Raw genomic sequence first — 27,153 nt, 5'->3', positions numbered from 1 at the left:
TTATATATCAGAATTATGTATAAAACAAAGTAACAGTTACATATAAAACATAAAATATTCATATAACTCTATAGTAAAAAGACTAATAACTCAATTAAAAATGGGCAAATGATTTATATAATAATTTTCCCAATGAAGACATATAAATAAATGGACAATAAATATATGTAAAGATGTGCAACATCATTAGTCACTGGGACAATGCAAATCCAAACTACAATGAGATACCATTTCCCACCAACTAGAATGGATGCAATTTAAAAGACTGATAATATGTTTTGGCAAGGTGTTAGGTAAATCAAAACCCCATACACTGCTGCTGAGAATGGATATAATACAGGTACTTTAGAAAATAGTTTGGTAGTTCCTCAATAAATGGAAGGTATAATTACCGTATAACCCAGCAATTCTACTCCTAAGTATATACATCCCATAAAACAAGATATATCTACACAAAAATTGTATGTGAGGGGTGCTTGGGTGGCTCAGTCCATTTAATATCTGCCTTCAGCTCAAGACATGATCCCAGGGTCCTGGAATTGAGCCCCACATCAGCCTCCCTGCTCAGCGGGGAGTCTGCTTCTCCCTCTCCCTACTGCTTGTACTCTTTCTCTCTCTCAAATAAATAAATAAAATCCTTAAAAAAATGTATGTGAGCATTCATAGCAGCATTATTCATGATTGGCTAAAAGAATAACTCCTATGTTCACCAACTGATGAAATGATACACAAAATATGGAATATATATTGGCTATATAGTAATGAAGTACTGATAGATGCTGTGACATAGATGAACCTTTAAAAAACACTGAGTGAAAGAAGTCAGTCTCAAAAGGCCACAATTAATAATCAAATTATATGATTTAATTTATGCAGAATATATCCAGAATAGGCAAATTCATAGAAGCAACAAGTAAATTAGTGTTTGTCTTAGAGCTGGTTGGTTGGGGAGGGGTCACTGAGATGGATGAGATGGGGCTGTCTAAATAGTGTGGAGTTTCTTTTTGGGGAGATAAAAATGTTCTAAAATTGTGGTGATGGCTGCACAAAACTGTAAAGGTAGTAAAAAATAATTAAACTGTACACTTTAAGTGATTAGTTGAATGTGTGTGAGCTGTATTTCAATTAAACTGTTACCAAAAAAGTCCTCAAGTGTTCATCTATTGTTGCCTTGGCCTTAGGGCGGTAGCTGTGGTGACAGAAAGCTTTTATTGGTGTTTGTGTTCTACTCTCACCTTTGAGCCTACCAACACCTGCACACAGGAAGGTCTGTCTCTAAGTGCCCCCCTCCTCCCCCACTGCTAAACCACAATTCTTTCTACTTAGTGCGTTGCCAAGCTAGTCTTGGTGATTCTGATCTAGCCCCTTAGACTGGACCAGCATGCCTGGGTCTTAGCATGCGATTTTCTTGGCCTTCTGGAGTCTCCTCTCCATGACAACCAAAGCTTTGTATCTGTGGAAAATCTTGTATGGAAGAGATTTTCTGATTTACTTTTCAGTGGTAAGTAACCTTTAATGGCATTAATAATGAGTCTATGATCCAATGTTTTTATTATTATTATTATTATTATTATTATTATTATTATTATTATTTTTCCATCAGTAGTGGAAATGTTCTGTTTTATCTTCTATCCTTTCATGAACTATCATGGGTCTTGATGTGTACCCTGCAGGTAACAGCATTTTAAAAACCTTTTTTTTTAGAAGCTTAAGGCTTTGGTTTGAAATGAGAAAAATGTCTGTGGTGGGGGATTAGGGGTGATGAGGCTCTATGGCTCTATGCCTTTTCCACAGTGGGTCCTCATCCCCTCTTGCATATCTACACTACAAAGCAGGTATGTGTGGGGGGGCTTGTTCTGTTCCCCTGTCCTATCACCAGTATTTTTTGGTGACTGCCTGATAAGTTTCTGTGAAAAAGCCCCAAATGAACCCATGGGAGTAGCTTGAATAGCCAGCTCCTTTCTTTCCCTGTGTTCTGTCACAAGCAAATCAACTATTTTGTCTTCCCCTGGAAGGCACCTGTCCATCTCTGGCTATTCCAGCTTCTTTAATGGTGTCAAGAAAAGGTATGATTTTTAGTTGATCCAGATTTTCTTCATTGTTCATAGGATCCATGCCTTTTTAAAAAATTAATTAAAAATTTTTATTCAAGTATAATTAACATACAGTGTTATATTAGTATTAGGTGTTCAACATCATGATTCGACAATTTTATGTTACTCAACGCTCATCAGGGTAAGTGTCCTCTTAATCCTCTTCTTTTCCCATCTTTCTCCTTCCCAGTGAAAGAAAAACTCATTTGTATCTTTTGCCACTGCAAATAGTTTCATATTAATCATCTATATACATATGTTCATATTAACTGAGGATTTTTCTTTTCAATAGGAAATAAGACCAAAAGCAGGAACTCAGTGTCAAATGGTATGAGTATAGTTACTTTTGGGGTGGGATCAGGCGTATGTTTACGTTTAATTGCTCTTGCCAGATTTCTTTCTACATTTTACAAAGACGGTAACAATTTATGTTTTCATCTCCTATCTTTGCCAGTAACATACTGTTTTAAAAAAATATTTGCTAATCTTAGTGGTATAAAGTTTTATTTTATGGTTATGTAAAGGTGAATTTTCCTAATTAGTATTAATTTTGTCATTAAAAGCTTCTATGCTGTGAATTGTCTTTGCCTACTTTTTGCCAACTTTTCTATAGGGTTGTTTGTATTTTTCTTGTTTTTTTACAACAATCCCTGTGTATTTTAAACAACAGTACTTAGTTTATCATCTGCATTATTTTTTCATTTATTTTTATTATGTATTTTGGCATACAAAAGCTTACATATTTTAAATTTATTTATTCGTAGGCCTAGGTTTCTTGTTTGGTTTAGAATGTCTTCTTTTCTTTAGATTTTTAACATTTAATCTCCTAGATTTTCTAACAGTATATTATTTCATTAAAAAATAAATTTAAGTTTATAGTCCATTTGTGATTTATTTTGTATATGGTGTGAGGAAGGGATATAATTTTGTTTTCTTTTAAAAATATGACTTTGTTCACATATTCTTTTAAAGTATATCATCTTTACCCACTGAATTCAAATGCCCTTTTGTTGCTTGTTAAATAATTATATTTTCTTGGATTTATTTTTGGATTTTTTCTTTGGTTCCCATAATCTATTTGTCTGTTCCTATGCACTATCACACTGATCATATTCAAGTGAATTTTTAGTATATTTTGATATATGGTAAGGCAAATTCCTATACTACTTTTACCCTTATTATTCTGTTTCATGATGTTCTTGGTTATTCTTAAGTATTTATTACTCAACATAAACTTACTTACTCTGGGCTACAAAGCTAGATTAGATAATCACATTGTGGGATACAAGCATTGAAGTAGATTAGGAGAATAAAGGAAAAATATCCTTTCTTTTGAGAGTTCTAAGACCATAAATCTGTGCATCTTAAGTGGCAAATGATCAGATTCATAGCCCATGGAACATTTTTGTAGCATTAAAGGGGAAATAAATTTTGGTTTCACACAGGGATTCCATGAATTGTGGTTTACATGTCATCCTTGGGCAGGCACCATACTAATCTTCTCTGAATCTCTCCAATTTTAATATATATGCCGCTGACACAAGTATGAATTGTGGATGGACAGTGCAGCTTGTTTAGAGTGCCATGGGTTTTGTTCCCAAGTTATGTTTTAAGGAACACTAGACTCTCTCTCTTGTTGCATAGAGGTGTTCTTTGCTCAAATGGACATGGGAAATCCAGCTTATTTTGCTAAAATCTTTGAAGAAGATGCATGTAGCTTCATTTAGCTTTAATTTCTTAATTTAACTTCACATGGAATCTTTTTTTCTGAGACATATCTTGAATCTTTAATGGGACTTACAGAAGATGCTTTGGAAGATGTTCGTCCTGGAAGAGGTACAGTGGATATTGTCAGGTCAAATAATCTCACTAGGCAATGGATAAGGTGGAGGATGTCACTGGAGTCAAACTATATTTATGTAAATTACTTATGGCTGAAGTAGAAAAAAATTTTAAGATCTCAGAAAAATAAAGCTGATCTGAATTCTTGCTAGCTTCATCTTTGGCCATAGATTATGCCTTGATTTTGGAAAGTAGAACAACTTTGAAGTGGTATAGTTAAAATTCTCCATGCCCTTTCTAATAATGTCCTGATTAAGTCGTCATTCATTTTTATTTCTGTCTTGCATATTATTTTCCTTTGAGGCTGACAGTTGGTGTTCGGATCACCTGAAAACAAATCTTTTCCATACTTTTCCCTCTTGTCAAGTCTTATTCGTCTCTGGAAAAAATGCTCAGCATTATCTGAAAAGAGAAAATGCTCTCTGTGTCTCATTTTCCTGAGGCAATTACTAGTTAACTATCTTTGCCTTTAGCAGAGGTAGGAATATACATCGAGGTAGAAAAACTATATGTACTTGGCTTCTTCTCTAACATCATTTCCTTGCATATGTATAGCTGTTCTTCTGAGGAAATCAAAGCATTTGTGCAACTATTTTATACTTTTGTCTTAAAAATGTGTATAGATTATACTTATAAATACTATATACCTACATTCCCATGTAGACTGATCACTTAGCATTTATTCTAGTTTAAATTCCTGGGAACTCGGATAAGGCAGGTTTTCTGAGTGTAACAGCTGTGAGATGTAGTAGATAGATCTGTGGATATGGAGGTTGAAAATTAGTGTATACCTGGTTGTGCTAGGAAAGCTATACTGCTGAATCTCTAAGGTCCTTCCTACCTCTAAGATTTTATCCTCCCAGGGAGAAAAGAGTAATTTGTCACATGAAGGCAATTGCCTATACATGTAACACATGGCAGAATTAGCACAGGAACCCTGGCATTCCATTCTCCATCCACAGTCTAAAATTATTTCATCAAAACATTCCTTTTCATTTTGTTACTTTCCTTGTGGCTTGTGCTTTGGAGATTGGATAGATTAGAAAATGTTATTGTTTTGAGATTTTTGAATTTGGATGGAATGGGTAATCAGCTAGTGACCGGAGGCTTCTGGAGCACCAGGAAAACTGGCACTGCCAACATCCCAGAGGCTTGACCACCTTCTGCTTGAGCAGATGGTAGGCAGAAACAACATCTTGAAAAGTTGAAGGAAGCCAAAGTGGAAATGGTCCTTGGAAGGCAGTTTCAGAATGTAGTGAGGTCATTCACTACACCTTGTGCATTAGTTTGTGATATACTCTACTTTTACTCTTGTCCTTTCTTGCCTAGAACACCTTCTATTTCATGCTTTGTAGGGCTGACTTCTTTTTGTTCCTTTGAGGCTTAGCTTAAATATGACCTCCCTAGTGTAGCCTTCCTTGACGACTCAAAATTTCTAAATTGCATTACCCTGTTATTCTCTACTCTTCCCTGTTTTAAAGTCATTTGGAACATTCACCACAACATGTAGTTACTGTATATTTTTGTTTGCTTACTTTTTTATCTCTTTCTCTCTCTCTCATTAGATTGCAAAATTCGTGAAGGCTGGGACAATGTCTGCTTATTTTTCTGTGAAGTCAGTATGTTTTATGAACAAATACATTTTATGAGGGGAGCATGGATGGCTCAGTTGGTTAAGTGTCCAACTCAAGATTTCAGATTAGGTCATGATCTGGGGGTCGTGAGGTTGAGCCCTGCCTGCTTTGGGCTCTGTGCTCAATGCAGAATCTGAGATTCTCTTTCTCCTCTCTCTGCCCTTCCCCTTGCTCACACATGTTCTCTCTCTCTCATATAAAAATAAATAAATAAATAAATAAATAAATAAATAAATAAATAAATATTAAAAAATATGTTTTATGAATAAATAGCTCTAAAACCTATATTCATATCATTTTAAGATTAACAATAGTATAGTCACCTGGCAAAACACATGTCACTTGGCGAAATACATAATAGCACTAAATAAATGATAGTGTAAAGTAAAAAATTGTTTTTTAAGATTAAAAATTGAAGCATGTAGGATTGAAAATATGCAAACCTCTAAAAATGCTGGAAACAGTATGCACATGTTTAAATTACATTAGAAACCAGAAGACCAAAAAGGAGTAAGACTGCTGCCCAGAGGTGTAAGAGAAGTTGTCAATGGGTGATATTTATATACAATAAAGAAAGTACAGGTTATTTTAAATTGTTTTCTTTTCCTTCTCTATTTTGGATATTGATCTTTGGTCTACATATAGGAGCAAAGATATCCAAGTTTAGCAAACAGACTATGAGAAAGTATCAAGCTGCTGTACAAGGATTATGTTCTCCTGGCTATAATATATTTTATTTCAGGGAACAAGAAGATGCAAAAAGGAATCTAAAGAAGTTTGATTTTAGGAAGATGGAACACATGTACTTTTTCCTATTCCTCCCACCAGGTACAACAAAATGTGTTGAACATTATATACAAAACAACCATGAGATTCAGATAAATTGGAAAGAAAAAAGCAGAATGGCTAGGGACTTCAAGTTGAGGGACAATACATGGTGAATTCCCTAGGTTTTCAGTTTGCCTCGTATGTCCCAGACTGGAAGGAGCAACTTGAAAATTTGCATATACCAAAAAGACAAAACAAACAAAAAGCTGCCGCCTTAACAAAAGGACCAGGAAAGGAGTAACATAAGAGAATGAAAAATTTTAGGGCAATAATTACTCTTCTTGAGCCAAACACCACAGAACATACTTCAACTTCACCCAAGTCTACAATGGCCAAACTAGAAGTCTAGATTTCCATTCTCACCAAGCTAACATGAGGCATCTTAACACCTTATCACTATGGTGGTGTCAGAAGAGGTTGAGCATTATACTAATAGTTTTATCCTTCTTAGATGGTGAAGTGTCCCCTTCTCCTTTTCTATGGCATCACCAGAGACAATGTGGGGAGCCTGGACATTTTCTCCGTACTCACCCACCCAACAATAATGAGGAAACCTACTTATTTCCTGCTGGAATAGAATTAGAAGAGGCCTAGTGGAGTAAGAACTTTTACCACCATCCAGCAGTAACATAACCCCTGCCCTCTCCCTTAGTGACTCAGTGGAAGCTGCCTGGGGAGCAATAAAAAGCATTTCTTGCTGTCCTAGCTGGAATTCCCATCTCTGCCCAGCAGTAATGAGGAGCTGCCCACCCTTAATTGGATGTTAGTGAAGGCCAATGAAAGATCCTAGACTTTTATTTGATATGCAAAGCAACAATGCAGAGCTCTTCCACACCCTCTTTCCTTGTCAGAGCAGTATCATACAAAGACAGATAAAAAAACAAGTTTTAAATAAGTCCAAAGTTTCATAACATAACATAAAATTGTCCAGGTTTCAATCGACAATTATGCATCAAAAAGAATGAAGATAATCTCAACTTGAATGAAGAAAGACAAAGATAATCAGTAGACACCAACATTGAGATGATGACAGAATTATCCTACAGTGATAAAGCAACCATCATAAAAGTGTGTCAAGGAGTAATTTTAAAAATTCTTAAAACAAATAAAGAAAAAAAGGAAAGACTGAATAAAGTAAAGAAGCAGAAAGTTTCAGCAAAGCAATGGAAGATATAAAAATAAATAAATGAAAAAATTTAGAACTGAAATATATATTAATTAAAATAAAAATATCAGTGGATGAACACAACATCAGAATGGGCAGGGAAAAAGGAAAATCTTAAAAGCATAGAAAAATATACCAAAAAAAGAGAGAAAATGACAGAACTTCAGCAACCTGGTGTATCACTGGAGTCCCCCAGAAGAATGTAAAGTGAAGCAGAAAAAGTAATTAAAGAAATAATGGCTGAAACTTCCATATTTGGCAAAAGACATAAACCTACAGACTCAAGGAGCCGAAAGAACCACAACATGATGAACTTACAGAAATCCACATCAAAACAGTGCAGTCAAAATTCTGAATATTAAAGACAAAGAAAAAATCTCGAAAGCAGTGAGAAAACAATACCTTACCACATACAGAGGAAAACAATTCAACAATTAGAAATAGCAGATTTCTCATCAGAGAGCATGGAGACCAAGAAAAAGTAACATCATTTTAGAGTGTGAAAAGAAAAGGAATTTCAACCCCAAGTTCTATATCCAGTGAAAATATTCCTTAGGAATGACATAGAAATCAAGACATTCTCAGATGAAGGAAAACTAAGGGAATCATTGCCAATAAACCTATTCTAAAAGAAGGGCTAACAGAACTCTCTTAAACAAGAAATTACAGAAGGAAACATCCAAAAAAAAAAAATGAATGAACAATGGAAAGGGTAAAAATCTTTCACCACCAGTGTGGTATCAGTGAACATATATAAGTGCAATAGGTTATTGTGATACTGAATATTTTAAATTAAGTTTGATGATTGAAACAAAAATTATAGCACTCTGATGAGCATTTAAATGAACATAGGGGGAATATTTGAGCATTATATTATAAAAGGGGAAAGAGAAATTAAGGCTGGTTTCTACATTTCATTCAGATTGGTAAAATGTCAACATTGGTAGACTGTGTTAAGTTTTGTATAAAATGTAATACATAAAGCAACTACTAAAAACATACACTCAGAAACCATATAGATAAGTAAAAATGAAATACTAAAAATCAAATAACTCATAACACACAGAAAAAGAAAACAAAAATGAAAAACAGAGATCACAAAATGGAAAATAGCAGACATAAGCTCTAACACATAATAATTCCATTAAATAGAAGTTGTGTAAACATAGCCATTAAAAGACAGAGATTGTCCGAGTGAATTAAAAGACATAGCCTGTTTTGCCTACAGGAGACACATTTTAGATTCACATATACAAATATGTTGAAAGTAAAGGGATAAGGAAAGATATACGATGCACAGACCAACCATAAGAAATCCATAGTTTTTTCATTCCAAGAATGTTATATAAATGGAATATATATATAAATATAATTTTTGGAATTTGCTTTACTCATACATAGAATTATCCAGAGATACATCCAGGTTGTATGTATCATATAGTTTGCTCCTTTTTAATCACTGAGTAGTCTTCAACATTGTGTATGTACTACAGTTTAACTATTCCCCTATTTTTTTTAAAGATTTTATTTATTTATTCATGAGAGACAGAAAGAGAGAGAGAGAGGCAGAGACACAGGCAGAGGGAGAAGCAGGCTCCATGCAGGGAGCCCCAGGTGGGACTCGATCCCAGGTCTCCAGGATCACACCCTGGGCTGAAGGCGGCGCTAAACCGCTGAGCCACCCAGGCTGCCCCTATTCCCCTATTAAAGAACATCTGAGTTGTTTCTAGTTTTTGTCTATTATGAATAAAGCTGCTACAGAAATTCCTATATAGGTTTTTGTGAACAGAATTCTCATTTCTCTGAGAAAAACACTTGAGTCTGCCTTATAATTTTTGTTTTCCACTTGTTCTCTTTGTTTCTCTGTTTTATGTTTTCTATCTTTCTTTAAGTTACTTGAATATCTTTTAGAATTTTGATTTGTTTTATCTATAGTGTTTTTGACTGTATCTTTTTTATAGCTTGTTTTAGTGATTGCTCTGGGTATTACATTATACGCACATAATTTATCATAGTGTATTAATGTCAACATTTTACCAATTTGAGTGAAGTGCAGAAAGCACACTTTACTTTATGTCCCTTCACTTTTCCTATTTTTATAATATGATCATCCTAAATATTTTATCTCTGCTCACGTAGATCTGCATCTGACAGTGCTGTAATTTTTGCTTCTATCATCAAATATAATCTATAATACTCAAAAGGAGAAAAAGCCCTTTCTATTTACCTATATTTTTGTTTACTGTATTCTTCCTTCCTGATATTTCAAGTTTCCTTCTTCATGTCATTTCATTTCTGTTTAGTCATTCTTTTAGTGTAGGTCTGCTCGTGACAAATTCTTTGTTTTTCTCACCTGATAATATCTTGATTATCCCATTCATTCCTGAAGGATACTGTCTAGGTAGAAGAATCTGGCTCACCAGTTTTTTTTTTTTTGTCAAACCTGAAAAATATTGTGACATTTGCTTCTGGCCTCCAAGACCTCTGACAAGGGACACACTGTCATTCAAACTGTTTTTCCTCTGTAGATAAGGTGTCATTTTTTGTGCTGCTTTCAAGATTTTTTATTTCTGTTTCTTTAGTTTTTAAAGCTTACTTATGATCTGTCTTAGCATGGATTTATTTGGTTTTATCCTGTTTTGGATTCACTCACTTCTTTTATTTGCCAGTTTGTGTCTCTTGTCAAATTTGGGAAAGTTTTGTGTAAAGAATTCCATTTCAGCCTCACATTCCTTCTTGTATCCTTCCAAGACTCAAATGGCATGAATGGTAAATCTTTTGTTATAGTCTCATCTGTCTTTCAGGTTCTCATGATATTTATTTAGTCCATATTCTCTCTGTGGTTCAAACTGAGTAATTTCTATTCCTCTATATTCTAGTTTATTGACTCTTTTCTCTATTCACTACATTTTGTTGTTGAGCCCATTTATTTTTATTTTGAATACTCTATTTTTCAGTTAGAAAGTTTCCTTTTGCATTTTTCCCATCTTCTATTTCTTTGCTGAGACTTTTTTTTTGTTTCCAGCATTTTTTGTAATTGTTCATTGGAGCATTATTACAATACCTGCTTTAAAATTTTTGTCAGGCCAAGGTAATGAGAATTAATTGTACTTTTAAAATGAAAGTTAAAAATTTCAAAATAAAAAGTTCTCATAAAATACCCATAAAAAATAAATAAAATAAATTTTTGTCAGGAAATAATGTCTTTGTTATCTCAGTGTTGATATATATTTGGTGTCCATTTTTTATTCTGATTGAGCTCCTTGTGATACTTGGTATGATGATGATTTTCCATTCAAACTAAGATGTTCATATTATATTATAGGATTCTGGTTATTATTTAAATCTTCTATTTTAGCTGGTTTTGTCTTATACCACTTTGACAGGCTAAGTTGGGGATGGCTAGGACCTGCCTTCTCAGTACTAGGTAGAGTCAGAAGTCCATGGTCCCTACTCACCATTCAGTGACAGCTGAGGGTGGAGGAACCTCCTCTGGGTAATGGTGGAAGTTCTGACTCTTCACTAGGCCTCTTCTGATGCCACTCTAGCAGAAATAAATTGAGGCAGCTTGTCAGTGCTGGGTAGCTATTGAAACTCAGGCTTCTTATGTAGTCTCCTCTGATACTTCGTGAGTGGGACACTTGTTACTAGTCAAAAGGATTCAAAGTCAAGCTCCCACTTGGTCATCTCTGACATCACTCTGGCAGAGGTACTGAGATACCTGCCTATACTGTCTTGAGAGTGGAACTCTAGGTTCCTCTTTTGGCTTTTTCTGATGTGGATGAGGGTTTGGCACAGGTTTTTGTTTCTGTTTGTTTGTTTTCTGTGTTATTTGACTGAAATAGAGTGGCTCTTGTCCAAGAGTTTTCTGTCTTTCCTGGTCCTTTGAAAAAAGAGGGCAGGCTTTGGGGGGCTCTTTTTCTTCTTATGTGTTGGTATTTCTGTGTCAGTATCTATTTCAACTCTATGTAGGGAATGTATAAAGCAAAAAGAAAACTCAAGGAAATCATTACTGTCCTGTTCCTTATGTTCTCAGATCCTCAGCCAATCTGTCTTTTCTTCACCCTTCAGAGTCTTCTTATGTTTATTTATAATGTCCAAGTTTTTAGTTGTACCTAGTGGGAGGAATAGGGAAATAGGAATGCTTCATCTTCTTAGAAATGTAATTTCCCACAGTTGTTTTTAATATTCCATCTTATTTGTTGCTATCTGTTTTACTTGCTTTTTGGTACTTCTTGACTTTTTTTCTATCTTCTAGAGTTTATTCCTTTTCCCATATACCACCACTGATTTAACATTGCATATTCTTTCTATTTTTTATAAGTACCCTTAAATTTTTAATATGTATACTTGACTTTTCAGATTCAGTAGTTAATATAGAGTATACTTCTCCTTCCTTGAGAAAGATACAAAGATCTTAGGACTTTAATTCCAATAGCCCTCTCTCACGCTTATAGTAGATGATTTCTTTATATGTTTTATACTTTTGGTTCATGAAATGATTTATTGCTGAGATTTTTGGAGGGATATCTATGTTGCCTCAAGATGTGTGAGAGGTTTTGTGTTTTATGTTTAGCTTCCCAGAGTTGTCACTGGTCAAGAACTATTTTTTATTAGCTTGGGGACAGGTGTTCTTTAACCCTTAAGGTATAATAAGTTAAATCCCAAATGTATATAATATAAATTCTGAGTGAGAGGGATTCTTTTCAAGCACAGAAGCTAAGCCACAATGAAACAAAGAATGGAGGACCCCAAACAAACTTCTATGATTTTTCCTATTTTGGTGTCCAGATATTTTTCTAATATATCTATGTGCTAAGTCTGCTGTTCTCCAGGGGTTCTGGTTTGTATGGCAATCTCAGTTTCACTTTTATACCCTGAAAAGGGCAAGCCTTATCTCTTACCCTTTCATGCATGCAATAATCTAGTCCTCGTACAGCTTTGGAAACTGGCATCTCCTCAAGCTGCTTAAAGTAGTGAGTTACCTATTGCTGGAGCTATTCAAGAATCTTTAAAAATGGGTTAGTGGGGATGCCTGGGTGGCTCGGCGGTTGAGCGTCTGCCTTGGACTCAGGGTGTGATCCCCGAGTCTCCGGATCCAGTCCCACATTGGGCTCCCTGCATAGAGCCTGCTTCTCCCTCTTCCTGTGTCTCTGCCTCTCTCTCTCTCTCTCTGTCATGAATAAATAAATAAAATCTTTAAAAAAATGGGTTAGTGATTCCTCAAGATCCCTGCAACTTTAAGATGGATTTGATATTGCATAAATATGATATAATCCTGTTACACTTTCATTGTGTAAATGAGATCATTATCTCATGAACATTGAGTGTAAAATGTTCAGTGACTATACTAGATGTTTAATGACACAGCATAGTAACATGATATGGATACTGAGCAAACATATAAAAAGCATAATAAGAAAAAACTACATGAACAAAAGAAGTGCAACATGGCAAACAACCATATCTTTTCCTTAGAAATTATAAGCAAATGCTTTCAAGTCTTGAACACATGACTGATTGTGTTCTTTTAGAGATGATGATAAATATAGGTATTCTGCTCCTATCATTAATGACTCAATAAATAAAATCCCAAGATACTTTTCAAAAGTGCAGTGTGATATCCACTGTTAAAGGCAGCTGTGCCTCCTAGTGATGTGTGGAAAATTTGATAAAATGCTTCAAATATTCTGAAGATCAAAAGTGCCATGTACAATAAATGATGAGTGATGATTGTAATGGTAGAGAATAGCCACAGGTATAGAGACACTATTGTTACCTAGAAAAAGTTGCTTCTTCTTTTTAAACACAGAAACATTGCCTTTTTTTAAAAAATAAAGAACTTTAAGACCTCTCATATAGATCTGGTACTCCTGAAGTTGAAAATTTTCTAGACTCCATATACTCTTCAGAGAGAATTTAGTCCACTCTCTGCCTCTCTTAAATTAATGTAAGGATACTTTCTTGTTAAGCCATGCCAGAAAAATATCCTATATCTTCACATGGGTACCATTTTAGCACATTAGAAAAATTAACCTAGTCCTCTGTTGTCCTTCAACTTCGTGTGTATTGGCTAACTACTTTCATGGAAGAACAATATAGACATAAAATATGAGAGAGAATAGAACAGCTGACATTTTAATTCTATATTTTCCAGCGCATTCTATTGATTAAAGAATCATTTATTTTGTCCATATGAAGTTTGAAGGGTTATAAAAGTGGGAGTTAATGTGGTTGATCCAGCAATGGATTATGCCAATGTATGTAAATGCTTTTATGTTCTGCTTAATAATGTAAGCAGTTGGCAATACAGGGTGACTCATCAGGCTTTTAAATTTAGGATGGAATGCATTAGTAAAATTACTGTGAGCAATGATTCAGCTTGCACAGCTGGATTACCTTCAAAAATGCCGTTCTTGAGCACATTTATATAGTAGGAGGCTGTTATGATCTGGAGGCCTAACCTACCTCTCTCCTCCTTGAGTCTGGAGACATATAGCAACATTTATTTCCCCTGGAAAAACCCAGTGTTATGCTAGGTGAAGAGTGGATAAAAGAAGATGCTGTAGGTGTTCACAGCTAAAGGTTTCAATGCCTAATTGGCTTTAAAAATCCTGAAAATAGGAAGTGCCATTAAAAATATATTTTCAGTAATAAAGTGTGATCCACAAAGTTAGCAAATCTGCAAAGAATATAAAATATTTCTATACTCCTAGCACTTTGATCATAGATCTTCAGCACACAGGAGCAGATGTCCTATAAAAATATCAGATCTGGCGGTTCATTTAAATGAGTTTCCCTCTCTTGATTCTCACTGACTCACTAGGTTTACCGCTCCAGTTGGCAATATCCCAAAAAGACAACAAACATCCACTTTCTCTAAAGCCTATTTTTAAAAAACTTGAATGTAACTTCAAATAGGAAGAATTGTTAGGGCAAATGGACACACTTAAGGTTTGTTCATAGTCCCTAAAACGAAAAAAGATTAAGTATTTTGGAGGTACATATTAGAAGCTATGTTATTTTTTCCCTCTGTCTCATCTCAAAATAGTCCCATGTTTGGCCAATCCAGAGTAGGGAAACTAAAGTATGTTCAGTTCAATTTCATTTCCAGAAGATACTGAATCATGTTTCAGGTTTTAAGTTTCTATTTTCTGAGAAACTTACACAGAAAAGTACTTCACTGTTATGTTTGAGAACAGTCAAATAATAGCATGGTGTTTAATATTTGTTCATAGGAACAAATTTAATTACACAATCTGGATCACAAAATTACCCAAATTGCCCATCCTTTATTTAAGAAAAGAGCTACTCAGAACGTGCTGTGAATGAACAAACTGTCTCCTTAAACACTGAACCTTGACCACATTTCACATTCTCTTTACCCAATTTTACTGAACTCTCAGAAAATACATAAATATTAAGAAGAAATAAAGAAAGATGAGAAAAGGAGATAAAAAGTTAAGAGGAGTGAGAGACTGAATATACATATGGACAATGGCCAGATCATATGGAAAAACAAAAATCTGACCCACAATCTGCAGTGAATAGTTCAGGAAGTCAGCTTTCTATAAGTCAGATTTGTAGGAAGCCAGATTGGTATCTAATACTAATACAGGAAGGGGAACAATAACTTCTGTAACAATTGAACAATTGGTCCCAAAAGTCCAGGGCTTAATTAATAACTGACAACTTCTCTAAATTTTGCTCCTGTTTCCAACTTTGGACCAACCAGACAAAGCCAAATATGTACCCAATGTTAATTTCATAGAATTCCCCACTTCTAGTTTGCCTGTCTCCAGCTTCCCATGCCAATAACCTCTGATCAGGGCCCATTTGAGACTTCTCTTTATATCACTCTAAAAATTTCCGTTTCCTTTACCTGCCTTTGCATCTCCACCAGAACCTAGATGATGGTGGCTGACTCTCTTGCTGTTGTAAACTCTGATTCAGTCGCTTTTTCCTGTCTCATTTGATTGGTCTTTACTTATTTCGACAGGAGAAATAAAGAAAAGGAAAAAGGAAGAGTAAGAGGAAAAAAAGGAAGGATAAGGAAAAGGAAGTTTACAAAACAAAATTAAACACCAAAAACAAAACAAAACAAAACAAAACAAAAACAAAAAAAAACCCCTGTCATACCATTGCCAATCCCACAATCCCTGCACATGTTCAATCTAGCAGAAATGAAGAAGCATAAAATGAGGTTCCAGAGTTCAGTTTCATTTTGTTATGTCATCTACCTAGGCCTCCTAATAATTTATATAACTAAACCTTGAAGCAAAATCCATGCAGTCCTGAAAAGAAGTGATCATCTCTTCGAAAGTCCATGTTAACAGCATTCAAAATTTGAAAAGAGAATTCCTATGAACAAAAATATCTAAGTAGTTTTTAGTATTAAATTTATTTTATTTTTAATTTTTAAAACATTTAATTTATTTGAGAGAGACAGAAAGCATGAAAAGGGGGAGAGGCAGACTTTGCTGAGCTGGGAGCCTGATGCAGAGCTTGATCCAGGATCCCGGGATTATGACTGGAGCTGAAGGCAGATACTTAATTGACTGAGCCATTCAGGTGCCCCAGTTTTTTGTATGTTAAATAAAGATAGGTGGGTCAGGACTGATATTAATCCTTTCCTAAAGGAATGACATCTGTTGCTATTTTAACTTCCTATTAGGCCTTCAAAGTACTTCATACATAAAGAATAAATGCTGTTGCCAAAAAAAAAGGAGGGGGGACCTCTCTGTATCACCTCTACATTTGGCTCCTAGTGCATACAGAGACCTCGACTTTGAAGTTAGCTTAAGATATAAATTGTATTTGGACAGGATTTTTTCTTTCAGTAGAGATGGAGAAGAGAGTACTTTTTTTTGGGGGGGGGGGGCGGTTAAGGAGAAAATAATTGACATACATCACTGTCTCTATTTAAAGTGTAAAGCATGGGGCAGCCCCGGTGGCTCAGCGGTTCAGCACCGCCTTCAGCCCAGGGTGTGATCCTGGGGTCCGGGAATCGAGTCCCACGTCGGGCTCCCTGCATGGAGCCTTCTTCTCCCTCTGCCTGTGTCTCTGCCTCTCTCTGTCTCTGTGTGTCTAGCATGAATAAATGAATAAAATCTTTAAAAAAAAAGTGTAAAGCATGATGGTTTGACTTACACATATTATAGGATGATTATTGGAATAGCTTCAGATAACACGTGTCTTCTTTTACAGCTACAATAAAGAAAAAAGGAAGAAGAAAAAAATTTTCTCCTTGCAGGGGCACCTGGGTGGCCCAGTTAGTTAAGTATCTGCCTTCAGTTTAGATCATGATCCTGGGATCCTGGATCCAGCCCTGTAGTGGGTTCCTTGATCATCCGGGAGTCTGTTTCTCCCTTTCCCTCTGCCCCTCCCCATTGCTTGTTTTATCTCTCTCTCTCTTCCTCTCTCATAAACAAACAAACAAACAAACATCTTTAAAAATTTTTTCTTCTTGTGATGAGAACTATGTACTCTTTTAAAAACTTCTCTAGAGGGATCCCTGGGTGGCACAGCGGTTTGGCGCCTGCCTTTGGCCCAGGGCGCGATCCTGGAGACCCGGGATCGAATCCCACATCGGGCTCCCGGTGCATGGAGCCTGCTTCTCCCTCTGCCTGTGTCTCTGCCTCTTTCTCTCTCACTGTGTGCCTATCATAAATAAAAAAAAAAACAACAACAAAAACAACAAAAAAACCACTTCTCTAGATATCATGCAGCAGTGTTACCAATAATTCTCAAGTTGCACATACCTAGTACTTACTTCTCTTATAACTGGAAATCAGTATCTTTTGACCACCTTTCCACAATTCTGCCTTCCTGAACCCTCTGTCTCTGAAAATCACATGTGTGATTTTTTTCTATGAGCTTGGTATGTATATATGTATGTATCTATTAATAATAGATTCCACATATAAGTGAGATCATATATCATCTATGTCTGACTTATTTTATTTAGCATAATGCCTTTAAGTTCTATCCATGCTATCACAAATGGTAAGATTTTCTCATTTTTTTGTGGCTGAATAATATACTTTTGCATCTGTCATCTATCATCATCTCACAGTTTCTTCATCCATCCATCAGTGGACACTTAGGTTGTTTCCATGTCTTGGCTATAGTAAATAATGCTTCTATGAACAGGGAGGGGTACAGATATCTTTTCAAGTTCATATTTTTATTTTTCTTGGATGCATTCCAGAAGTGAAATCGCTGGATCATATGGTAGTACCAATTTACAATCCCACCAGTCATGCACAAGAATTCCTTTTTTCCACATCCATGCTAGCTTTTGTTATCTTTTGCCTTTATGATGATGGCCATTCTAACAGGCACAAAATGATACTGCATTTTGATTTTCATGTGCATTTCCCTTATGACTTGATCTTGAGCATCTTTTCATGTACCAGTTAGTCTTTCATATGCCTTCTTTGAAAAAAAAAAGTTTATTCAGGTCCTTTCCCCAATTTTTAATTGGATATTTTTTTTGCTATTGACTTGTATGAGTTCTTTATATATATTGGATATTAACCCTCTATCAGATATATGGTTAACAAATATTTATTCCCATATCATAGGTTGATTTTTCACTTTATTGATGGTTTATTTTGCTGCACAAAATTTTTCTTTAGTTTTAAGTAGTTCCATTTGTTTAGTTTTGATTTTGTTGCTTGTACCTACAGTGTTATATCCAAAACTCATTGCCAAGACCCATGTCAAGGAGCATTATTCCTATATGTTCTTTCAGGAGTTTCATGGTTTCAGATCTTATGTTTAAATCTTTAATCTATTTAATCTATTGAGTTAATTGTGAATGGTGGAAGATAGGGGTCCAGCTACATTATTTCTCATGTGAATATCCAAGCATCTCAGCAACATTTATTGAAGAGACTGAATTTCTCTACTGAGTATTCTTGGCACCCTAGTCAACTCTTATTTGACCATATATGCTTAGGTTTATTTCTGGGCTCTTAATAGTGTTTTGTTGGTCTATTTGTCTGATTTATGCCATATTGCTTTGATTACTGTAGCTTGAAGCAGACAGTGTGATGCCTCTTGCTTTGTTCTTCTTTCTCATATTTCTTTGGCTATTCTGAGTCCATATACATTTTAGGAGTGTTTTGTTCACTTCTGCAAAAATTCCATTGAAAACTTAATAGAGATTTTTCTGAGTCTATAGATGATTTTAGTATTGACACTTCAATAATATTAGTGTTTTCAATCCATGGTTATGGGATACATATCTACTTCTTCAATGTCTTTCATCAATGTCTTTTAGTTTTCAGAGTAGAGATCTTTCATTTCCTTGGTTAAATTTATTCCTAAGTATATTATAGTTTTTGATGCTATTGTAAATGAAATAAATTTCTGTCTTAGTATTAGGATAATGCTGGCATTAGAAAGCAGTTTGGCAGTGTTCTCTTCTCTTTGATTTTTTTGGAAAAGTTTGAGAAGAATTTGTGTTAATTCCCCCCTAACTGTTTGGTAAAATTTGCCAATAAGCCTTCTGGTCCTGAGGTTGTCTTCATTGAGAGATTTTTTTTTTTTAATTACTGACTTAATCCCTTACTAGTTATTGAACTGTTTAGATTTTCTATTTCTTCCTGATTCAGTCCTGGTAAGTTATATTTTTCTAAGAATTTTTCCATTTCTTCTAGGTTGTCTAATTTTTTGGTATATCATTTTTCATAGTAGCTTCTTATAATGCTTTGTACTTCTGATAGCAATTGTAATGTCTTCCTTTTCATTTATAGTTTTCTGATTTGGGTACTGTTACCTTTTCTTTGGCTAGTTTAGCTAAAGGTTTTTCAATTTTATTTATCATTTCAAAGAATAATTCTTACTTTGGTTAATATTTTCTATTTCTTCTGTTCTCTATTTTATTCATTTCTTTTCTAATCTTTATTATTTTCTTTTTTCTGCCAACTTCGGGCTTGGTTTGTTTTTCTTTTTCCAGTTGTTTAAAGCAGAATTAGTTTGTTTGGAATCTTTCTTGCTTCTTAATGTAGGCATTTATTGCTATAAGTTTAAACTTTCTTCTTAGGATTGATTTGCTGCATCCCATAAATTCTGGTATGTTGTGTTTCCATATTCTTTTGTCTTAAGAAACTTTGCTATTTTGCCTTCAATTTCTTCTTTGATCCATTGGTTGTTCAGAAGAGTGTTGTTTATCTGCATTTGTGAATCTTCCAGTGTTCTTTTTGTTATTAATTTCTAGTTTCATACTGTGTGGTCAGAGAAGACATTTCCATCTTCTTCAATTTGCTAAGATTGGTTTTATGGCATAACATATGGTTTATCTTAGAAAATTATCCATGTGTTCCTAATAAGAATATATATTCTGCTGTTGTTGGACAGAATGTTCTGTATATGCCTGTTAGGTCCATTTGGTCTATCATGCTGTTCAAATCTGCTGTTTTCTTATTGATTCTATGTCTGGATGACCTATCCATCATCAAGAGTGGATTATTAAAGTCTCCATTATCAGTGCATTACGTTTTATTACTTTTTCTCATTTTAGCTCTGTTTTTGCATTATTATTTAGGTGTTCTGATACTGCAAGCATAAATATTTACAATTGTTATGTCTTCTTGATGGGTTAACTTCTTTATTTTTTTAAGATTCTATTTATTTATTCATGAGAGACACAGAAAGAGAGACAGAGACAGAGAGACAGAAAGAGAGAGAGACAGAGACACAGGCAGAGGGAGAAGCAGGCTCCATGTAGGGAGCCCGACGTGGAAATCAATCCTGGGTCTCCAGGATCAGGCCCTGGGCTGAAGGTGGCGCTGAACCGCTGAGCCACCCAGGCTGCCCAGATTAACCCCTTTATCATAATGTGATGACTTTCTTTGTTTTGTTTTTTGTTTTTTCCATTTTTAAAGTCTATTTTATGTGATGTAAGTATAGCTAACTCTGCTTTGTTGTTGTTTTTGTTACCATTTGTTTGAAATAAATTTTTCTACTTAATTTTACTTATGGTGTATGTGGATCTTTAAGGCTAAAATAAGCCTCTGTAGGCAGCATATTATTGTATTTTTTATGCAATTCTATGTCTTTGAAGAATTTCATCTGTTTACATTTAAAGTAATTGTTGATAGGTAAAGACTCACTATTGCCATTTTGTTAATTGCTCTTCGGTTGTTTTGCAAATTCATTGTTCCTAGTCTCTTATTTTGCTTTTTTTTTTTTCTGTTTTAATGTCTTTTGATATCAGTATAAATTGATTTCTTTAACGTTTTCTTTTGTGTAATTGCCACAGGTTTTTCCCAATGGTTATCATTAGGTTTACATGAAATATAAACATTTATAAACCCTGTTATAAGGAGATATCAACTTCAGTCAATAGAGTCCCCAAACCTTACACTTCTACTTCTTCTCCCCCTTCACATTTTATGTTATTGCTGTCATAATTTACATGTTTTTAATACAGTAAAACTAATAATGGATTATCCTAGTTATGGTTATTTTTACTACATTCATTTTCTTAAATTTTTGAACTGGAGTTGTAAGTGAAATATGTGCCTTTATTACCTAATTACAGAATTTAATTTTAACTCTAATTCAACTCTAATTTGGAGTTAATTTACCATTACCAGTGACTTATATGCTAACTTTTCTGTTTTTATGATGTTAACCAATGTCCTTTAACTTCCACTCACATAGTTCCCATTAGTATTTCTTGTAAGGCAGGTCTCAAGGTTATGAACTCCCCCAGCTTGCTTTTGTTTGGGAAAGTTTTGTGTTCATTTCTGACGGATAATTTTGCTGGCCATAACATTCTTGGTTGATAGATTTTTTTCTTTCAATGTTTTAAATATGCTATCCCATTCTCTCCTTGCTTGAATTGTCTGTGTTGAGAAATCTGCTTGTAGTCTTAGGAGGTTTCCCTTGTATGTAACTTCTCTTTTATCTTGTTCCTCTTAAAATTCTTTGATTTTGGCTTTTGGCAGTTTAATTGTAATGTGTCTTAATGTAGTCCTATTTGGGTTCAACTTGGAGACCTTTGGGCCTCCTGGATATGGATATCAATTTCTTTTCCCAAGTCCAGGTAGTTATTGGCCATTATTGCTTTAAATATACTTTCTGCCCCTTTCTCTTTCCCTTCTTCTTCTAGAATCTCCATAATGTGAATATTGTTCCCTTTCATTGGATCCCCTAAGTCTTGTAGGATTTCTTAACTATTTTCCTTCTTTTCATTTTACAAGTTATAAGATTGAAAGTCACTTATTCTTTCTTCTATATGGTTGAGTCTACTTTTGAAACTATTAAATTCTTCAGTTTAGTTATTATATTTTCCATCTCTAGGATTTTTAGGGTTTTTAATGGTTTCCATTGCCTTGTTGATCTCATTTTTAATGCATTATTTCCCTAATTTTATTTAGTTGTCTGTCTGTGCTTGCAGTTCATTAAATCATTAAATGTCTTTAAGATTATTCTGATTTTTTGATAGTTTATAGATCTCTGTTTCTTTAAGATCGGTTATTAAAGCTTTATTAGTTTCCTTTGTCAGTGTTATATTTACTTTTTAAAAAATCATTGACTCTTTGTAGTGATATTTGCATATTTGACTAATCAGGTTCCCCTTCCAGACTTTAGGTTTGCTTTGGCAGAGACAGATCTTCACCAGTAGCTTAGTTTGAGTTTCTGGGTAATGTTCTTGGGCAAGGGAGTATTGCTGTTATGTTCTATTTTTGAGTGAGAAAACTGTTTGCCCTCTGAGGTTGGGGATGGGAGTATGTGTTAATGGCTGAGAATAGTTGGATTGGACTGTTTGGCTTCCTACTCAGTGATGCTGTAAGATGGGTCCTGCATTTGCCTGGATTCTCTGGTCAGGCTTACTAGATAGTTGGGACTACAGACTATATTCTGTAGTAATATGAATTAGCTTGCCTGCCCTAGAAGGCATCAAAATCTGAGACCCAGGACCTGTAGCTGAGACTCATTGTGTGGGCTCCAAATCAGGCAAAAGTGTGCACTAAATTTCCTGGTCAGGCAAGGTTACCAGTTCTTCTCTGCAGATTCAGAAAGCCATGGGCTGTTCTCTCTGTTCAAATACTACTGTAAGCAAAACTTTTGAATGGGCTACATAGTTTCTCATTTGCTCCATTTAGGTTCCCTGTATGGGCAGGCTGGAGTCTATATTCAGTAATGAACAGAACTACAAATTAATTTCTATGCTTGGACCCAATGGGAGAAGGAGCTCTAAGACCACTGAGATTCTTTGTTGTCTTAGCTCAAGCTGACCCATGCCTCAAGTTGCTTGGCCAGACAAGTTCAGGGTTTGCTCTGCCTGCCCCTCCTTCCACTTGAGTGCCACTGATCTGTATGGCTTCCAGGTGTTATCAATAGCCCTTTTGGTTGAATGGGGCTAGGAACCAGAGTGGGTTGGTGGAGCTATGTCTCAGCAACCTTGCCTAAGAAGGATGGGGGAAGGGCTGCTTCAAGGGACTCTCAATTTCCCAAACAACCTCTCTGGTTGGGACAGGCTGGGAGGGACCCACAGTTTTGTGCCTGTGCATACTATGGGAGTCTTCTATATTCAGAACTTGCTTTATTATGGGAGTGATCAACCTCTTACCTCAAATATTATTGGGCCACACAGCTTTCAGGTATTGTCACCAACCCCTGTAGTCAGATGTGCCCAGGAAACTCTCGCCACAGTGTTTAAGGGCTGTGATTCAGCATCTTTTCTGCAAATGGGCAAACCAGGCCTTTAGGGCTTGCAGAACTTCTTTTTTTTTAATTTTTAAAAAGATTTTATTTATTTATTCGTGGGACACACACACACACACACACACACACACAGAGGAAGCCACACATAGGCAGAGGGCAAAGCAGGCTCCATGCAGGGAACCTGATGTGGGACTCAATCCCAAGTCTCCAGGATCACACCCTGGACTGAGGGTGATGCTAAACTGCTGAGCCACTCGGGCTGCCCCAAGAACTTCTTGTTTAGTAATATGAATCAATAAGATCTTCAGTCTGCCAAGTTTCCTGATCAGAGTGCACTACTAACCTGGTTTTGCACATAAACAAAACTGCTGGTTGTGACTAGCACTTGGGTGCTGTGGATATAGACTTGGTCTACCAAGATCCATGTGCTGGTTGTTGTAAGACTTTCCCCTCTACTTTATCAGAGTCATTCCCAGTAGTTGACCCCTGAAGATTCCCTTGCAATCTCTATGGGATAAGATCAGAATAGTGGCTCTCACAAAGCAACCCACAGTACTGGTGGGGGATCTGATTGTCCTCCCTGGGTTCTCTTTTCCTACTAGAGAAGTTGGAGGCTCAGGATAGGTCTCTGTGCATGGTTTACCCTAACCTGGTGAACAGGCATTGCTGTCAACATTTAGCCCCTTTTCTTATTTTTCTAATGTAACCTTAGTCTTTGTCGTGTAGGGGTTAGCTTCAAGCTCATTCTTTTTTTTTTTTTTTTTTCTCTCTCTCACTCCTTAGAATCGTCTCAGTGGTGTTTCATTCTTGAATAGTTATTGACTGTTCTTCTTGTGGCAGTCAAATTCCTACTTTGAAAAGGTACTTCTATTTGATATCAAAATGCATAGTTAAGCTGTGACTTTTTGAAATGAAGAAAACTTTTTGAATTTGACTACTTAGGATCCTGTTGAGCCCCCTCATCTGTGTTGGAAGTGCTGCAGCACAAGGAAAAATTGGATGAAAGTCAAGACAGCCTATTTGAATTAATATTATTTCAGTGCATTGAAACAAACAAGGTAAACTAGTCAACCTGCTTTTATTATGTAAATAATCTAATCAATTATTAAGTATAATGAAAAATAATTTATTATTTTAACTTTGTATTTCATTTTAATTTTATATCTAATTTTATTTGAGAACCAGAATAATTTATCTCTTTACCCTATTTACCTATTTTGTACACTCCCCACCTGTAGCAATATTTATGTTATAACAAATAGTGAGATTTCATTCTTTTTATGGGAGTAATATTCCATTGCATATGTTATATATATCATATGCAAAATATATATGTTATACATTTATTATATGTACATATTAAATCTTACATATTAGTATATGTTATATATTTGTATATAATCTTATATCTTATGTATTTATTATATATAGTATGTTATACATTTATTATATACAAAATATGTATTTATTTTTAGTAAATATATAATAAATAACATTTAAAATTTTTATGTTTGTGTTATCAGTGAATTATCAGTATATATATATACACTGATTTATACACTATACACACACACGCCATCTTCTTTATCCATTCATCTTACATTGCTTCCATATTTTGGATATTGTAAATAATGCTGCAATAAACATAAGGGAATATATATATATATATATATATATATATATATATATATATATAAAGGTATACAAAGAATTGTATGAATTACAGTTTTTGTTTTCTTTGGGTAAATACCCAGAAGTGGAAACACTGGGTCATATGGTAGTTTTAGTTTCTGGAGGAACCTCTGAACTGCTTTCCACAGTGATTGCACCAATTTACATTCCCAGCAACAGTGCAGGAGTATTTTCTTTTCTCCACATTATTGCCAATCCTTGCTATTTCTTATCTTTTTTATACTAGCCATTCTGACTAAATTATAAGCTATTCTTATCCTTTTGATACTAGCCATACTGACATACCTCTGAGGAGGTATCTCACTGTGGTTTTGATTTGCATTTCCCTGATGATTAGTGACATTGAGCATATTTTCATGTGTCTGTTGGCCATTTCTGTTGTCTTTGTTTATTTTTTTAACTTTTTTTAAGATTTATTTATTTATTCGTGAGAGACACAGAGAGAGAGAGAGAGAGAGAGAGACAAAGACACAGGCAGAGAGAGAAGCAGGTTCCCCGCAGGGAGCCCAATGCGGGACTCGATCCTGTATCCCGGGATCATGACCTGAGCCCAAGGCAGGCACCCAACCTCTGAGCCATCCAGGTCTCCCAATCTCTGTTGTCTTTGGAAAAAATATTTACTCATAATCTCTGGCCATTTTAAAATCAGGTTATTTGGGTTTTCTGGTGTTGAGTTATATAAGTTCTTTATATATTTTGGATATTAATCCATTATCTGCTTTATCATTTTCAAAGATCTCCTTCCATTCAGTAGGTTGCCTTTTCATTTTGTTGATGGCTTCCTTCATTGTACGAAAGCTTTTTAGTTTGATGCAATCCCAATTGTTTACTTCTGCCTTTTATATCTTTTTTTCTCTTGTTGAGGAGACAGGACCAGAAAAATACTGCTAATGCTGATATACAAAAGATTATTGCCTATGTTTTCTTTTAAAAGTTTATGGTTTCAGGTCTTCTGTTAGGTCTTTACTCCATTTTGTTTTTGTATATGGTATAAGAAAGTGGTCTAGTTTCATTCTTTTGCATGTGACTGTCCAGTTTTCTTAGGACCATTTACTGAAGGGTGTCTTTTCCAAACTGTATATTCTTATTTTTTTATACTGTATATTCATTGACCATATAAGCATGGGTTTTATTTTTTGGTTTTCAATTCTGTTCCATTTATCTATGTGTTTATTTTTGTGCCAGTATATAGCTTTGCAATATAGTTTGAAATCTGGGATTGTGATACTTCTACTTTGTTCTTTCTCAGATTGCTTTGACTATTCAGGGTATTTTGTGGTTCCATACAAAGTTTAGAATTATTTGTGCTAATTCTGTGGTAATTACTTTTTTTTTTTTTTTTTTTTTTTTTTTTTTTTTTTAGAGAGAGAGAGGGAGAGAGAGAGAGAGAATGAAAGCAGGGTGGGGAAAGGGGGAGGGAGAGATCCTTAAGCAGACTTCATGCTGAGTGCAGAGTCCTTCATGGGCTCTATCTCGTGATCTGAGATCATGACCTGAGCCAAAACCAAGAGTTGGTCAATTACCTGACTGAGCCACTCAGGTGCCCCTGTTGTATTTTGATAGAGATTGCCATAAATCTGTCAATTGTTTTAAGTAGTGTAAACATTCAGCAATATTAATTATTCTGGTCCATGAGTGTGATATATCTTTCCATTTATTTGTGTCACCTTTGATTTCTTTCATTAATATGTTATAGTTTTGAAAATACAGGTCTTTCACCCCTTCAGTTAAATATATTCCAAAGTAGGGGTGCCTGGGTGGCTCAGTCAGTTAAGCATTTGCCTTCAGCTCAGGTCATGATCTCAGGGTCCTGGGATTGAGCCCTTCATCAGGCTCCTTGCTCAGGAGGGAGTCTATTTTCTCCATCTGCTTCTTCCCCCACTCATGCTGTCTCTCTGTCTTAAATAAATAAATAAATAAATAGATAGATAAATTTCAAAAATAATGAAAATAGAATTAAAAAATTATTCCTAAGTAAATTATTCTTTTTGATGCCAATTATAAGTTGGATTGTTTTCTTAATTTATTTTTCTGCTACTTTACTATTAGTGTATAGAAATACAACAGATTTTTGTATATTGATTTGTATCCTGCAACTTTACTAACTACATTTATTAGTTCTAATAGTTCCCACGCTTTCAGATCATCTGCCCTATGTCTAATACTGACTTTAATTATCATGTATATACTTGTCATTCCCATATCTATATTTCTA

The 27,153-nt window shown here is 35.0% G+C and overlaps 1 long non-coding RNA gene and 1 other non-coding gene across 3 annotated transcripts in view; one reads left to right on the top strand and one right to left on the bottom strand.

Moving 5' to 3' along the window:
• Positions 1–1,235: 1,235 nt before the first annotated feature.
• LOC144284004 (uncharacterized) overlaps positions 1,236–27,153 on the top strand; it is a 50,309-nt gene continuing 24,391 nt past the window's right edge. For both annotated transcript variants that reach the window (XR_013352486.1, XR_013352485.1), the window contains exons 1-3: positions 1,236–1,267; positions 1,363–1,501; positions 24,189–24,304. This is a non-coding gene — a long non-coding RNA (uncharacterized LOC144284004). The remainder of the gene's footprint in view (positions 1,268–1,362; positions 1,502–24,188; positions 24,305–27,153) is intronic.
• LOC144285172 (U6 spliceosomal RNA) lies at positions 3,533–3,640 on the bottom strand. Its single transcript, XR_013353556.1, has one exon. It is a non-coding gene; the product is annotated as a U6 spliceosomal RNA (small nuclear RNA).

The sequence above is a fragment of the Canis aureus genome, chromosome 15 (assembly GCF_053574225.1).
Source record: "Canis aureus isolate CA01 chromosome 15, VMU_Caureus_v.1.0, whole genome shotgun sequence".
NCBI lineage: Eukaryota > Metazoa > Chordata > Mammalia > Carnivora > Canidae > Canis > Canis aureus.
Note: the sequence above shows the minus strand (reverse complement) of the source record. Positions and strands in the feature narration are given on the sequence as shown.